Source organism: Glycine max, chromosome 8 (assembly GCF_000004515.6).
Source record: "Glycine max cultivar Williams 82 chromosome 8, Glycine_max_v4.0, whole genome shotgun sequence".
Taxonomy (NCBI): domain Eukaryota; kingdom Viridiplantae; phylum Streptophyta; class Magnoliopsida; order Fabales; family Fabaceae; genus Glycine; species Glycine max.
In genome coordinates, this window is record NC_038244.2 from 21,710,881 (window position 1) to 21,718,449 (window position 7,569).

The following is a 7,569-nucleotide window of genomic DNA, read 5'->3' on the forward strand; positions in this document are numbered from 1 at the left end:
TCGAGAATGTAAAAAAAATAAAAAATGAATGATCAGCACATTACTAAAATAATAATATTGCACAATGCTCCAACCACGCCGATTTTCAATAAGCCTGCAGTGACAATGTTGTAATTAATATGAAAAGAGCAACATCGGTTTTAACAATAACGACGTAATTTATTCTGTTCAACGCCATTTTTTAAACAAAATTGTCGTGGTCTTTTGGGATTCTGCGTGCAATAATATTCTTTTTTATTCTTACTCGCTCCTAGAATATGGAAAGGCACAATGTAGAACCAGAACCTACCAAAAGCTGCCATAGAGAAGAAGCACCATCACTGGCAGCAACACCGTAACCATATGCTAGCGTGTGCCGTGAACCGCCCTGGCTTCAAGGACTGGGAGTTAGGCGAATCAACGTCACCCATACAAACTTCGATGCCACCACCACCTCCATAACCCGACCCATACGACCTTCACTCAAACCACCGCGTGACCTTCAGATCTGTCTTTCCACGATGGCTCCCTCGCTGACTCGGACACCACGGCCATGTCCTTGAACACGCCAATGTTGAACTCCGATAGTGTGTCGCCGCTGGTGCTAGGCGAACCAATGGACGGAGGCACAGGTTCAAGTTTGGGTTGGGTTGCGGTTCGATGCCTCTATTTGTCCCAAGCCTATGCGTGGGCATCTTGCGGTACTGTTTTTTATGGAGTGGTTTGAGAGAATCATCGGTGATGAGGGTTTATTCCTTGAAAGTGGAGTTGCTTTTCTTATTGTTACTACCCATGGGGTGTTGTGGTGGAAGACTATGTCGAAAGAAGAGTCTTTTTTTTTTTTTGAGATTTTGTTTTCCTTTTTTGGTTTTTTTAGATATGTTTATTTTTAGTATTGATTTCTTATGAGAGTTTTTGTTTTCCTTTTTGGATTTTGGTATTTATGTCTGTTGATTCTTGTCTAAGATGTTTTATTTTTTATTTTGAGATTTTTTTTCCTTTGATTGGGATCTCTTGAATTTTAGCACACGATGTTTCTAGTGTTTGATTTTTGGATTCGTGCAATTCATAAACAATCTCCAAGTTTTATCTCAGTTTCAATCTGTTTGGAGAATAAGCATAACCTTTTGTTTCTTCTCAGGGCCTTTGCAAGTTACACATTGGTTGAGCTTTGTGTCAGGTGGCATAGTGTTATCCTTAATTATTCTTGTGGTCAGTATTTCTCTTCTTTCTTTCTTCTTTTCTAATGAGCTTTGATTTGTATAACTGTATAAGAATTTGTGATTCAATATATTTTTTCTATTGTTAGCTTTTTAATTTCACTTGTGACTTTATTGATTTCTATTATTATCATGTTTTAGATTTGTTTTGAAGAAACTGTGTTTAGATTCAATTTGAAGCATAGCTAGTTCAAGCTTTCTTAAATGATTTACTATGTAGATTGCCGAATAATCAAACTCATATTTGTCCTAATTTAGTTTTTTTCGAGGATGGCAATCTCAATTCTCAACCTCTGAAATGTGTCTTCAACTTATTCTGAATACTGATCTAAGCTTCTATTTTATTTTCTATAACTGAAGAACCAAAATAGAAGCCTGAAATCGGAAGTACTAGCTACAAGTACAATTTAATTGTGTCCTGATATTTTTGTTTAGAAGAGTTATAGTCATAATACTTCAATTTTTTTTTTTTTTTTTTGATTTGTGTCTTGAACTAGTCATGAAAACTTTGCAGAACTAAAAATTCAAAAGAACAATGACTCTGTTTTGATTTGTCAACAATTTCTAGGCCTCACACTCTAGATCCAGCACTATTGCGGCCTGGGCGATTGGACCGTAAAGTTGAGTTTGGCTTTCCTGACTTAGAGAGTAGGATGCAGATATTCAAGATACACACAAGAACCATGAACTGCGAAAGGGATATTCGATTTGAACTTCTGGCTCGGCTTTGCCCAAATTCCACTGTACCAACATTTTTTTGAAACTGGAAAATTTATAATTTATCTTGTACTTTTGATCATCAATCTATTAAGGATTTCAACATTCTGCTAGTATACTTATTGGTCAAACTTGTTTATGGTTAAGGGATTATTTTTCTAATTAATATAGGCGCACCTGTGCACTTTTCTTTTGTGGCTTGTGCCAAACTACAGCCTTGGTCATTTTTGTACCTTCATCACTATAACTTTATGAATTTATATCTATATAACATTATTGTCTTGGCTAATGTAGCACCTTATACAGCTTGGCAATATCAGGTATGACTAACATTGATTTCTTATCCACTTTATTGTTATAAATTATGATGATATTTAATTAGTCACACGTTTTGTTATATATTAATAATTAATAATGGACTCATATTGATAATTAAAAATTAATAATGTTATGCAGTTGAGAAAAATAATGTATGTACTAACAGGGTAAATGATTTATTATAAATTTATTAATTTTATAATAATTATCTTAAAAGTTATGTAAATCATGCTTTCTTATTAATTATTTTAAAAAGACTTGTTCTGATTCCATCAAGATATGATCTATATTGATACTATTGATCTTCTATTATATGTGCATTGATTGTTTCCTCTGCTTTTGCTGTTAATGGATATTATTTGGCTCAAAGATAATTGGTTTTATTTATGTCTCTAGCTACAAAAAAGCTGGCATACTTTGCATTTCTCCAAAAAACATTGGCTAATTTTTTCTCTGATTTGCCATGAAGAGGGCTTTAGAGGAAAATAAATTAGCTCGTGAGGAGGCAAGGAATGCTGAAAGATTAGCAATGTAAGCTTTTCAGTATAAGCTTAATATGATAATTATTATTATTACAAAGACTATATGGTACTGTTGTAGTTTAATTAAATAAGTCCAGTTATAAAACTTCAAATTAAAGGATCTTTTAGTGCTAAAAAAAAAATCCTTTGATTGATTTTAGGATATGATATCCTTTTAACTAAATAAACATTTAAAGAATTCATTTTATAAATAGATTTAGATTATATATCTTGAGTCTGATGTGGTCTAAGAGATAAATTTCTAAGGGAATTAAACCATTTTCACTCTTGTAAAAGATCCTTTTGGACAAATTAATGTGAAATTGGAAATCCTTGCTTGAACACAATAAAATTAGAGGAAAATATACTTGTTAATCCAATTTGTGTTAAGGTCTATCTTCTTTAGCTTTCAATTTCAATAAGTTGGACCGGTTTTGTTTGTGACATAAATGGGTTTCATTTTCGTAGTTTGTGCCTACCTGCCTTATGTAGTCCACGATTGAAAGGCTAGCCTGTGGACCAAGAATAAACAATAAAATGTAAAAACTAATAATAAGTAAACTAAAAATTTGAAAATTTTATAACTTATATTTTTATTTTTAATTGATTAAATTTCATAATACAGTAAATATATCAATAAAACACAAGTCAAATAACTAATAAAAAGTCTGAACCAAACACTAAATATATACTAAAAGTAAATAAACTAAATATTTAAGCACATCAAGCAATATTGAAGTAACTAATTAACTAATAAAAATCAACTTATTCAATCACTAACAAGGAAACGTAAAAGGTTATATATTTATACAAAAAGAAAAAAAGAGGCCAACCTACGTAGCTTGTTAAAAGTTTAAAAAGGATTTTTATAATTCAAATAATTCTCTTAAATGCTTTTTGATATATTATTTTCAAACACAAATAGTTTTCTAACATTAATTCTATCAAAATCTAAATCAAACAAATCTATATAAAAATTTCGCATTTGTGATTACAGCCGAATGCTCGAATTGGTACTGTTTAATTCTTTACCTTTAACTTTGATTTGGGATACAGCAATAATTATTTTTTAATTTTATATGGTGTTGCTTAGGACTTCTCAGCTTAGGAATGCTTCTAGAGAGTGGAGAGTATTAATATTTTGTATAGTCAAACTTATTCCCACCATTTTTGTCTTAAGCAAATAATGAAAATAACATCGACAAAAAACGATGGCCGATGACTTTCACAATCAGTACTATTATCATGATCTGAAGGTGTAGAGGTCATGTTATGGAAAAAGTTAGTGCAAAGCACAAATTCAGAGTTCTACTTGATTCTACATAGCTATTTTTCTTAAGTTTCAAGCATTTGTATGGTTGCTTAGTAATCATAATACCTTCCCACATCTTGCACTTGCAGTGAAACGATGAAAAAATTGTACTCCAAAAGGAAGTGCTCCCAAAGAAAATGATATACCATTTCTACCTTAGTATTTGCAAAATTGGAGTGTTTCTTTATTTGATACATGAATAATTTCCCCCTTTGCAATGGGAACTTAGAACTTCGTAATTCTGGATTTATTACATAGTAGTGTGGTATTCATGTAAGAACTTAGAAGCAAACCATATTCATATTAATTATTCTATAACTTATTTTTGCAGCTGAAGTTAGCTCAATACCGATTGTGAACAATAATGATTCATTACTTGATATATATTCAAGAAGGTAGGAACTCTCTTTCTCCTGTGTCCACATGTGTGTGATTCTCATTTTTATACTTAAAAAGGGGCAGAAGATGTTCCTCAAGCATATGTGTCTATGTGATATGTATTGATTTTTCTTTTCAGAGATATTATTGCATTGGTTAAAGATAAAGTGTATGCAAGGATAAGTCTGAATGGGTTTAGTATCCATTAGGTAATTCCTCTCTCTCTAGTTTATGTGTTAAAATGTCTACTAGGTTCTTCATTTCAGTAGATGCACCATGCTAGTAAGTTATCTTTTTTGAGTATGTGCTCCTTTAGATGCACCATGATAGTAGGTTCTTCATTTCAGTACATTGCATTTGAATGAATTCGTCTTTTCCTAATGCATCATTTGCCTGGCCTGCCAAGGCAAATAATATCTGACCATAATGCTAGTTAAACATGATATTTTATATATTTATTATCCATTAATACTTTGGAAAACTTTTAATCCATTTGATATTTATTTTAAGTAAACATTCAATTCAACTGGTAAGAGTTCTAATGCATGGATATATCACACATTAATTTAATGTACAGTCATATTTTAAATTTTATTGAATGGTAGTCATTAAAATTTAGGTAAGAAAATTTGGTAGTCATTAATTTGAATTTCTAAAAACGTCTTAAAAAGTATTTTTTTTAAGATGATTATTATCTGAGACCGTCTTAGAAAATCTTAAAAAGAAAACTTTTTAAGATGATTGTTACCAAAAAATCGTCTTAGAAAGTTCGATTATTCTACGGTTGTTTTATAACCATCGTTAAAGGTCTCAACTTTTAACGACGTTGGATATAAAGATGGTTTGTAACCTTCGTTGAGAGCCTCTATTAACCGTCATTAAAGGCCTTTTTGTAGTAGTGGCATTTTTTCTCTCTTCACAACTATCTGAACTTTGTTTTTTGGTCTGCAGCTCCCACTCATGTGTCTTAGGCAATGGCCCCTCCAGTCTAGGTCTAAGTTTGACCTTAGTTTTAAGCACATCAAATTAAGTATTATAAAGTTAAAGATAAAAATGAGTTACTAAGAAATGATCTATACTTGAAATTAAATAAGAAATTTCTCTAAGCCTTAGTGTCTTTATATTGGAATTTTGAATTGATTTCTATTTGAGACTCAACTTAATTGTAACATTCATAAATGTATTTCTATTACTTATATTTATCAAGATTAGAAAACATCTCATAATTGAGGGGTCCCTTTCCTTTTCCTTGTTATCTATGTTTTAGAACCTATCAAAAAATCTATTTAAGAAAACTTACATATCTTCTCACATGTAACTCCATTTCCCAACTAAACCTTTACTTTTAATGGAAGCAATAACCTTGGCAATTCTTTTATCACTAACGAAATCTGATTGAATTCAATTTCACACTTCATACAATCTTTCATTTCAATCACGAGTCATGATATTAACAAGTATAATATGATTCCAAATCAAACACATTTATGTAAGGAGTTTTTTAATCATCTACAGGTTGAAACAAAACCACATCTATGTACGAAGTTTTTTTCATGTAGTCAATCGTGTGATGGCTAAGGTAGTAACATCAAAATTAGATAAATAATAAGCAACCAAAATTCATAATTTATTAAAAAAATAATGTAAAACATACTAGGCTAAACCCATCACTTATATGTGAAAACACCTATAAAAAATTAACTAATAGTATATCGTGTGTGATAGGGCATTAAGTTTTTCTGGAAAAATAAAATGAAGTGACCAACTGACATGTTCTACATGGAGATAGAAAAACATTGAAAAAGAAAACAAAAATGATCATAAGTGGTGATTTCATTGATGTAATAATATGTTTCTTGTGTGTTTGTATGTACAACATTTGTATATTCAGTTTATCAAGCGAGCTCCTAGTACATCAACTACCATAGCGGATGGAATTGAGCACCATGTTAAAGATACTTAGGTTGATCGTCCTTATGACATGTCAAAGGACCATTGACTCCTGGTTATTTTAGTTTTATTATTATGTCATGTTAGTTATAAATTTAAACTTTATTAAAATTTGAAAACTTTGAATTTGCACTCTATCAATATTTAAATTAGAACTTTGCTATTAGATATATTTACTCATTATGAATGACCACTTTTATATAGAAGTTTGATTATACGATTTAATTAAAAATTATATGTACAGTCAATAATTATTAAGTAGATCAAAATGTAACATGGAAAATAAAAAATATAGCACATTTTTGTTTAGTGACCGAAATGAGATAGATATTGTATTTTTAATAATTTAATATTTAAAAATTAATTGAATAGTGATTGAGTTAGCAACTGAATTGCATTTTATTCTAAAATTAATTATTTACTAGCGACCGAATTTGCGACTGAAATATTTTTCTAATGTATTTATTATAAACTTAGCCATCGAACTTGCGACTGAAAGTAATTTTTTAAAATTTAGTTTAAAAACTAATTATTCAATAGTGATTGAAAATTATTTAAATTTCATCTATATTTAAAATTAATCATTCATTAGTGATCGAAATAGCCACTGAATATTATTTTAATTTATTTTAATTTATTTTTTATTATTTATTAGCAACTGAAACCGAGACAAAGTATCTTGGTTGCTGAATTGGTCTCAAACAAAATAACAACCAAATATGTAGTGATCAAATTTATTTTCTTGCGACTAACTATTTCGGTCGCTAAATAGTGACAAAAATGAATTTTGGTGACCAAAGACTTATGATTGGTTTTTGCGATTTACAATATTCAGTCGTTGACAATTTTAGCGACCGAACTGAACTTCTCGGTCGCTAAATCATGTTGTTTTTGTAGTGGTCCACAACGTCCCTTTGCTCAATGGTCAAGTGAAGTTCAATGTTGAGGATGTTTGAGATGATGATACTCGAGTCCCTGTACCCATTCAAGAGGTTCAGTTAGTGGGACATACCTTTAACACCTTCCTTGCTTGACCGACACATCTTGTACAACCTTTTTCAGAATAGTTATTTCCTTTTGTTGTGTTTGTTATTATTAAAAAATGATTTGTTACAAATAAAGTGTTGATTGTCATTGACTTATGGTTATCAACTGTGTAGGATAAACAAAGAGT

The 7,569-nt window shown here is 30.5% G+C and overlaps 1 long non-coding RNA gene across 1 annotated transcript; it reads left to right on the top strand.

The window, feature by feature from the left end:
• The first annotated feature begins 201 nt into the window (after positions 1–201).
• LOC102664543 (uncharacterized) lies at positions 202–2,032 on the top strand. Its single transcript, XR_415619.4, has 3 exons — positions 202–680; positions 1,121–1,191; positions 1,768–2,032. It is a non-coding gene; the product is annotated as an uncharacterized lncRNA (long non-coding RNA).
• The last annotated feature ends 5,537 nt before the right edge of the window (positions 2,033–7,569 follow it).